Source organism: Chaetodon auriga, chromosome 10, assembly GCF_051107435.1.
Source record: "Chaetodon auriga isolate fChaAug3 chromosome 10, fChaAug3.hap1, whole genome shotgun sequence".
NCBI classification, from domain to species: Eukaryota; Metazoa; Chordata; class Actinopteri; order Chaetodontiformes; family Chaetodontidae; genus Chaetodon; species Chaetodon auriga.
Window position 1 is genome coordinate 2,170,001 of NC_135083.1, and position 10,000 is coordinate 2,180,000.

Below are 10,000 nucleotides of genomic sequence, written 5' to 3' on the forward strand. Positions count from 1 at the left end.
CATCTGTCAGTGTGTCGCAGAGACTTAAAGGATCACTCCGTGGTTAAAAGACACACCGTGTGTATCCCACACCTCGTGTGTTCACGCGTACATGTTCATGATGATTCCTGCGTGTGAAGAGCGTGAAACACGAAGAGGACGTGAAAACTCAACGACACTGTTCCTGTGAAACATTCAGTCTGTTTCCACTGACTCTGACTATCTGTCCGTCGAGTGTAATCTGTCTCACTGCAGACAGATCCAGTGGTGCCAGGCTGAGGAGCAGCTGCTGCAAGCACACACACACACACGCACACACACACACACACACACACACACACACACACACACACACACACTCCCAGTAGAAAAAGAGAAAATGATTGACTTCTTGTACAGTCTGTCAGTGTGTCTCTCTAGAGAGTGCAACGGGTGTGTGTGTGTGTGTGTGTGTGTGTGTGTGTGTGTGTGTGTGTGTTGCACAGCGCCCAGAGAACGAGGGTCATTCCTCACATTCCAAGTCAATCTCAGAGTCGCTCTCGTACCGCTCTTTCCTCTCCTGATCCTCCCTGAACATGTATTCACCCACTCCTCCTCCCCCTCCTCTTCATCACTATAAAACGTTGTTTCAAGGCCTCGACGACTGAAGAAGAATCTGTATGTGCTTTTGCAATGTGCCCATAAAAATTGGAGAAACTCTAAATATGCTGAAAATGACAGATGAAACGATCAATTGGGAATAAAACGAGTGTTAGTTGCAGCCTTAAATCTTGTCAGAGAGCCACACCTGCAGCTCGTTTTAGGCCTTTAAAGACTGACGCAGTCATCTTCCTCCTGGGGACACCGTCCAGGCCGTCCCTTGATCCCCCTCCAGGGGTTTGGGAATGTCTGCCTGCTCTTCCTTCAGGATTCACACAGGGAAGACTCTCGCAGCTCCTCTTGGATTTCAGTGGGAGCAGTTTCAGGTTTCACCGTCTAAAACGAGACTTTAACGTGTCTTGTTGAATTATAACGGCTGAAAACGATACCGTGTCTATCAAAGCAGAGTCTGACTGATCCACAGACGGCTGATTTTTACACAACTCAGGCGCTCGTGGGGGCCACAGAGGGGGCTGAAGGTGGAGTACGCTTCAAACAGTTTGTATTGTGATGCACATTATTGCACAACAACACTTAGCAGGTTTAAGCCTCGTCAGTCGTTGTTTGCTGCAATACTCGTCTTCTTAAATCACTAATTTGATTTGAGCCTCTGGTTTTGACAATCGTAGGCGCCTTAAGCACATAATCCATCAGTGATGTAAGACGAGGATCAAAAAATCCAACTTTCTTCATGGTGGGTTGATGCAAATGGACTGACAACGGTCCACTTTCCTGCTTCGACGCTGCAGAAAAGCAGAACTAAACTGAACGTAAACTCCAGATCTTAACAGCTTGTCAGCAGTCGTTTCTCCCAGACAGGAAAAGATGTCACCTGGAACTACTCATTATCAACAGGTTTGTAAATGAAAGGAAGAGAAAACCCAACCAACACTTTGAGGGAATAACAGCCTGCATGCTCACAATAAGCACCTCCATGTTCCCACAGTCCTCCAGGTGGCATTTTACTGGCCGGAGGCCAAAGATGCACAGAGACGACCTGCACCTTCACACCGTGAACACCGACATCCACGCAGCCGGCCCGTACACGCTCAGCCGGTGAGCTCAGAGTTTCTAAACGCTTCAGAAATGTAAAGAGTACAGACTCTGTCTTTATCTTTCCATCTTCACGCTGGTTTGCACGGCGTTAAAAGCTCCTGCACATGGCCCATATACCACCACCCTGACATGTCAGGGCAGGAAAGGAAAAGCCGGGTTAAGACTCGGTGATGCGCTGAGTTCCAGGGATGTCACAAAGTCGGAAATACCGACTTCCTGATGGAAAATACGGAATGATGTGACCCCTCAAGGAGGAATTTAGAGCTGGAAAGCTGAGCGAGCTTTATATTTAATTTGAGGATTGAAGGATGTTAGATAATACAGAAGTGCGTTCCTCATCAAAGAAAGACAACCTTCTTTGACTTCCATGTCTCATAATTACACCTTTTGAGATAGTTTGTCTTGTTATTATTAGAAAACAGATTTACTCAATGCTAGGTCATAATTACAGCGTGTAAAAATTGTAATTACCTGAGAAAACATGTGCAAAAAAAGGCTGAATATTAGCTTGTGGAAGAAGTCACTCTTACAGCTGCTAACGCTCTATGCTAACCAGCCCATTATGATGCACTAACATAACATTAGCTGTAGCACAGAGGACATTGAGCAACACTAACTCATGATCATCACTGGACAACTAGAATAAATTTCAGACTTTATATGGAAGACAGCACCAGAGAGGAGGAAGAAGAGGGTGAGAGCTGAGAGGGGAGGACAAAGAGAAGAGTGGTCGAGATAGTGAGGGGGAAAAAAGCAGACGTGAAGAAGATAGAAAGAGAAGGACGAGAGGACAGATAAGAGAGACGACTCCTGTCATGGAGAGACTGATAGAGGCCTCTTCTCACACAACACTTATCAGACAGGACGAGGAAGAAGGGAGGAAGGGAAGGAGAGAAGGATGAGAGAAAAGACCTTCTCTGTCCATGAATTCATTTCCACACACGTGTCCTCATACAAGCTTATATAAAATAACCTAAGAGCCCCTTCACGATGACTCAACTGAAGCACGCCGGCTTCACCTGAGAGCATGTTCGGTCCTCTGTGATCACTGGACAGAGCAAAGATGCTTAAATGAACAAACTGCTTCAAGCCTTCGCAAACAGAGAGAGAGAAGAGAGAGAGAGCCGAGGGAATAGCAGTGAAGGAGGCAGAGTGAAAGCGGGGGGGTGGGAGGTGAAACAGATCGAGGAGGCCTGGAGGGACAGTTTATCCTCCGGCTCCTCCGACAGATTGATGCCTTGTTCCACAACTGCATGTGACAGGTTAACGTTCCCCCAGGAAGTGGAAACTCCTGCACTGTGTGTGTGTGTGTGTGTGTGTGTGTGTGTGTGTGTGTGTGTTCTATCTTTGCGTGTTTTAGACCTTGAGAGTGAGGACATTCTTGAAAAGTGAGGACATCTTGTCTGGTCTTTGCCTCTGAGTCAAATTCCTTGTATGCCTGAACATAAGAGCTGATTCTGAGCGTTCACACGTCTGTTTGAGGCCTAAAAGAACGAGTTCATACGACGTGTTGTCCGACCACATCAGAGTCGCTCCAAACAGCCAAACATGAACCAGACGCCGTCTGTCCTGATCCGACATCAGATGAAGCACACTGGCATCTTTAGGTTGAGGTAAGAGTTCAGCACGAGTCCATTACGTCCACAAGGATTCTCAGAAGTACTTCAAAATACAAACATGTGAGTGTCTTTGAGTACTCGTACTTTGCTGGCAGATTGCTGGCTGAGGACTAAAAGACTGTGGGTCTAAAGGAGGTGAGACACAGGATTTAGACATTCCAGACGAATTAAACTCATCATGTCCTCGACGATCAGCGTCACCTTCAACAGTGTTCACACTGAGAGCTCACCTCCCTCACTGCAAAGTCTGTCTCCAACATCTGCAGACTACGAGATACAAGAAGGAAAAAAACTGGACAGAAAGGGAGGACAGGAGGAGAAGGAAGGGAGGCTTCCTCTCCCGTGACCTTGACTTTCTCCACGGTCCTCGTCCACTCCTCCTTTCATGTGCTCCCTCCAGCCCTTATTATGACAGACAGCTGGGGCAAATCCCATAATTAGTGAAGAATGGAAGGAGCAGGAGGAGGAGGAGGAGGAAGAGTGATAAGGAAGGGGGGGTGCAGGTTATCCTAATGTAGAGAGAGATGGAGGAGGAGAGAGGGGGAGTTCACAGGAAGTCTTCAAGGTGACACACTCAACACAACCTGAACCACGTGCTGCCGGTGCCTAAACGGAACCGTAAATATGACGTCAGCTGAGGGAACGTCGAGAGGAAACTGTTCCGCTTCCTTCACAACACACTCACTGTCGCATGACGTCTAATTTCCAGGAGACGAGGTTGCACTTAATTAGTTTAGGACTCAAGCCCCCCCCCCCACCTGCAGAGAGGTCAAAGGTCAGAGTGTGGAGCTGGCGGGGAGTCAGAGTCTTGTTCAAGGTCAACACTGAGGCTGGAGGGCCGGGACAGCGTACAGCCGGAGACATACGGCCAGACCAGTTCCAGACTCGGTGGACGGATTACTCGGCCGACCGTTTCCACTGGTGGAACTGGTTCCATTAGAGAAGGCTCTGTTCCATCTGAAGGCTCCAGCTCCACCGCCAAACAGAAACATTCTGCACGTTCCCACCGAACATTAAAGCTGATTATTGCACCATGTTCTAAGAAAACACAACTTCAGGACTTTCTAATTGGCCACGTAGCGTCTTAGCTGCATGCTGCAGATGTCAGCGAGGCGTCTTCTTCGGTGCATACGGTGTCCATCATCAGACAGGCTGCCAGACAGAAATGTCCTCGACCATGTCAAACATCCCCAGCATGTGTTACAGAGTACGGCTGAATGTTAACGATTACTGGGAGTGCTGAGGCTCCCCAGCTGTTGGCTCTACTGGAACCAGTCACAGTTGCCGCAGCTCTCAGCTTGTTTCCCTCAGTCTCGAACAAACACGTCCTCTCTGTCTGTCGGCTTTGACGGCGGGGTGACCGCGGGCGTTCACGGGGTCACGCTGCCGACAGCTGATGGCGACTCATTAATGTGTCCGAACCGCAGGTCGGAGAGCTGTGTGACAGGGAGCAAGTGTAGAGCTCAGAAAAGACTAGAAACACACACACATGCACGCACACGCACGCACACACAGGCACACACACTCCACCGGGTCATCTCCATAGTTTCTCAGTGTGATGAGGTTGTAAATGTGCACTTTGCCCGGTGGGGCGCGTCATGGTCAGTCACAGCCTCTGAACTCTGACTAAGCTTCATTAAAACACTGTTAACTGCTGGGTGAGCAACACACACACACACACACACACATACACAGACACACACACACACACACAGGAACAACAACACGCACACACCCAAAATTAGCCAATTATAGCCGATCAGTCAGTCTGAAGCCTCCACTGTGAGCTTCTGTTCAGACATCTGAAGAGTATTTTCAAGCAGTTCAGACTTGAGGGACTTTGCTCAAAGCTCTGGATTCTCCAGAGGATCAACAGGAGATTTAGAGCGATGCTCCTGAACCGAGCTCGTCAGCAGGACTGTGGAGTGATGCAACAAATATTCTGAAATATTCCGTCACAAAAGAAATTGAATTAAAGTGATTCATGAAAGGCCGAATGCAGGATTGAACTGAAGGCTGGACCGGATAGTTTTAAAGTTTCAAAGATGAACAAAAGGTGGCAGTTAGGACGAATCTGACCGATCGCCTCGTCTCGTTTCATCGAATGAACAAATAAATGGCCGAATGAGGGAAATTTCACCACAACTTTTGCACATTTATCTCACTGATTTGATCCTGAAGCCTTCATCTTATTGCTCAGGGCTTTAAAATCAACACATTTCATTCACGATCCCTGTAAACTGTTGGAAAGCTGCCAGTCCACACACACCCTGCCTTACCCTCCACTGACTGTGTGTCAACCAGTTCAACCCCCACAGGACACACACACACACACACACACACACACACACACACACACACACACACACACACACACACACACACACACACACACCTCCTTTGCACTCCCATTCACTGTTTTATGACTTAACTATGGGAAAACACTCCCTTCTGTTTGCTGTCCTCCCCCCTGCTCTCCCCCTCCACCCCCTCTCCACTCCTCTGTTTGGACGTGGGGGATGACATTCCTGCAGCTACACCACTCTGAGGTCGGATTCAGAGGGACGGCAGCTCGAAAAAACAGGTTCCTCCTTCATTTCAGGGAGGTGGCACGGCGGCGGCGGCGACGCTGCCACACAACGACACTGTCGAGTAATCAAAGACAGAGATCATAGCTCAACTCTCGTCCTGCGACGCACCTGAATGAACAATCAGCTACGCTGAAGATGGCCCACCACGGACATCTGATGAGCCTTCTAGCATTGTGCTAACAAGCTGTTCACAAATTAAGCATCAAAATAAAGCAGAACGATTTGTCGATGTGTTAAACGACTAATAAAGAGGAACTAATTTGAACTGAAATTGTGTTTTAGGATTGATTTTAAGAAGATTTTTAAAGCTCTTCGTGGCCTGGTCCCAGGATGTGGACCGCGGTCCCCTTCCCAGCTCAGCTTAAAGACTAAAGAGCTCTCTCTAAAGCTCTTCGGTTGTTGGCTTCCTCATAATGTTTGCTTTTAATCTGTAGGTTGGTTCTTATTCTTAACCTCTGAGTTTATTCCTGACGTTGCACTGAAGTCTTAGTTCACCCGTTGTTTTTAGAGTTCATTCTTGTTTTAATCACGCATTCATTTTCAGATTTATTCCTTTGTCATCCCCTGTGCCGTCCCGTTAATCCAAACATCACTGTGAATTTTACTGCTGTGTTTGTTGTAAAGCACTTTGTGAAGCCGGTTTGGTCAGCGCTACACAAATAAACTTATTATTAATCATCACGGGGCTCGTTGGCTCTAAACAAGAAGATGACAGACACAATGTGTTGTCTATTATCAAGGAGAGCGCATACTAATATCATTAAAGTGAATTAAATAAGTTTGAAAGGACACATTTTTAACACTACTAGCTATTTCAAACTGGATGTTTCTAACAAAACGCCAGGAAAAATAAAGGATTAAGTGGTTTATATTTGGGTATTTGAGCTGATCTTTCACTTTTTCAGTTTAATTAAGTCCTCCAGTTTTCAGGTGATATCAGCAGGTATGTTGGTATTCGTCACTTTGTCATCATGCCAAACTACAGACACTCATGTGCTTCTCAAAATGCATCTGTTCCCCATGAACCTGGCATGTAGCTCAAAAGAAGTCACAGGTTTGATCCCTGAGACAACATGCCTGAGCTGGTGAGCTGACACTGAAACTTGTGGCTCTGGATTAGATGAAATCCCTGAAATATGTGACGTAGGTATGAACACCTGTACGTGCTGCTCGTGGTTCCCATCAGGACTGAGACCGATGGATTCGTGTTCTTCCTCTGTCTCCTTCACTGTTTTCACCATGTTTTGCAGGAACACTTGTAAACTTCCACTTGTGTTAATCATTAAAAATGTCATGTGAGATGAACTTTGGCTTAGTGACCTTTACTTCCTCTGCGTGCCCTTTCTTTCCTCCCCTGCTCCTTCGCTTCGGTCAGCAGCAAAGAAAAGCAGAGAAACTCAAACAGTCTGCTGGAGTTGACCTGCTGAAAACCAATATTTACTGTCACATTAACAAGAGCAAACCTCCGTCTTTGTCCTCCTCCTCACACTCTGTCCCCTTATCCCTTCACATGTTATCAGGTGTGTGCCTGCCTTTCTTCCATTCATGGAAAATGCTGCTCAGTGAAATATGGGAAAATGCCAAACTGCAGTGCCGCAACTTTTAACACAGTGCTGGAAAGACAAAGCAAATTAACGATAATGACTTAAACCGGTAATGATAAAGCCTTAATCTGTACTGAAAAAGCAGCTTTTCCTTTTGCAGTTTTGCTACTTCCTGTGAAATTTACCTTGGAAATAAATGACAAAATCATCTTTTACTCAAGGTCCACTGAGCAGCTCTTCGCACAGAGTTTCCTAATTAAGATTATTCTGTCAAACCTGAAAACGCTAATGAGATCTTACATGAACGATGATCTCAGACTTATCCATATTAGCATGAATGTGAAAAACTTCAAGGATAAAACCAGCAAATGAGAAATCTGGTCCAGACTAAAGAGGTGACGCTGTGCTAGCGGCTGTTTGAGGCTGTACTTTGGCACGGTGTTGTTTTGAGTTAAATGCTAATGTTAGGATGCTAACACGCTTACAATGACAACGCTAACATTCTGACAAGACAAGAGGAACTTTAAAGCTGGACAATACATGTACAACAAAGTTTGGATCAAGGCCTCAAAGACAGACGAACCCGCTGGTTTGACATGTACCAGGACACTTTAACGAGCCTGGTTTGGTGGTTCAGCTTCGCTTCATTTGCCAAATCCAAATCAGATGAGGCTTAAATGTGAAAGTGTAAGAGTCAGTCGTCGGAGGTTTAGCAGTAAACACAGTATCAGGGCTAAATCCGGCTCTGGTTCTTCTACGACGCTAAAGGAGCCCGTTGTGTGATAGTGGGCAGACATTAGCATCAGTCTATTCTTAGCCTGGCTTGGCAGAACAGGAAGAAAGTCACTGGTGTCCTTCAGGGACGGCGAGCCTGGCACAGAAAGTGTTTTTCTGTCTGGGTTTTGTCTGGGGAGGAAGCTGCACACACTCCTCACACACTGCAGCTGGACATCTATAACATGGCCGGTGCAGGACTTTGGGGTGGAGACCGATAGTCCCGGTGACTCTCAGAAGCACTGACTGTCATCACGCTCAAGCTGCCCGCTTCGAGGCTAGCTCTTCCCCATGTTGCTAAGCTAGGCTACACACGGCCTATTTAGCCTAGCTTAACTTCACAAATCCAAACTTCTCCTCGCTGACTGTCACCTCAGCCAGAGTGAAAGTGTGTTAAAGGTGTTTGTGTGAAGGACGCTGGTTTAATGTGGTCTGAGAATGTGTCAACAGCTCACACAGACCTTGACAGAAGCAAACATCCTTCAAACACTGAACCACTGATGAGTCCATTTGTGTTTTTTGCCTGAATGTATTTGTGTCCTTAAAAGAGACGAAGACTCCTTCAGGAGGACATTTGTCTCAGAATGAATTGCAGAATGAGGAGCTGAATGTAGAATAATCAAAGCTCATCAAATGAAGTACAGGAATACAGATGTGTTTGTGGTTGGTGTGCCTGCACTTTGATTGATTCAGTAATCAATCTACTCTCCTCTTTAATTAATTTCCCATTGAAACCCATTTCCTCCGTCTCCCTCTGAAGGATCTAAGACACTTCATCAGCTGTTCACAACTGTTTCCTCCATGTTTGTTCTCCGCAGTGTGTCTGAATGGACAAACACTCTCACTGACACAATGGTGTGATGAAGGGCTCAGGACCACCGCTGCATCAAAAGGAGGCTGTGAGGGCGAGCAAACACTGCGAGACAATGAGCCCGAGCTGAAAGGACGCCGAGGGCTGCTCTGGCTGGAGGAGAGAGCCGACATGTCTGAACCAGATCGCAGAGGGCTTTTGTAAAACCGGGTTCTTGTGTCTTTTGGGATCAAGTCAACAGCTCTGAAACCGACTGAATGAACCCAGAAGCATTGAAGAAGCACGAGGATCCAACCAGCAGAGACCTCTGGGACACGCATGGCTGGAACAAAGGCTACAGCTGACAACTGATTTCATTCCTGATTAAACTGTGTTTTATGTGTTGGTAAATTAATCATTTAGTCCACAAAATGTCAGAAGTGGTAAAAAGAGATGCTCTGATTTCCCAGAAGTTAAGGTAGTAACTTTAAATTCCCTGCTTTGTTCAATCATCAGTGCAAAATCCAAAGAAATGCAATTTAAAATGATACGAAACCGCTGAAAATGATTTCTTCACACCCTTCACACTCTGTCGATCAGACTTTGGTTTCGTGTGTCCATAAAATGTCAGAAAATGTTAAAAAGTGCATCATCCCCTGATCGCATGGTAACGTCTTCACATCGTCTTCTCCGACCAGCAGTACAAAACTCAAAGATTAGCAATAAATAACATTAAAAACAGAAGATTTCAGAACTTTTGTTTGATGTGTGAAAATCATTCATTGTTTTTTTAAATAAATGATTTTCTGTTGACTGAAGTTTAAAGAAAATTCTGAGTTGACAAAGTGAACAAGAGACACAGAGAACAGGTAAACATTTAGGAGAGAAAAGGTGTGTGTGTGTGTGTGTGTGTGTGTGTGTGTGTGTTTTGAACTGGCTGACACACGGTCAGTGGAGGGTACGCATTGGGGGAGGTCAGGGAGTTCAAAGCAGCAGGAAGTTAAGAAC

The 10,000-nt window shown here is 46.1% G+C and overlaps 1 protein-coding gene across 2 annotated transcripts in view; it reads right to left on the reverse strand.

Moving 5' to 3' along the window:
• The window catches only part of lama5 (laminin, alpha 5), a 71,809-nt gene that overhangs the window by 47,857 nt on the left and 13,952 nt on the right, over positions 1–10,000 (reverse strand). The gene's annotated exons all lie outside the window — the stretch shown is intronic.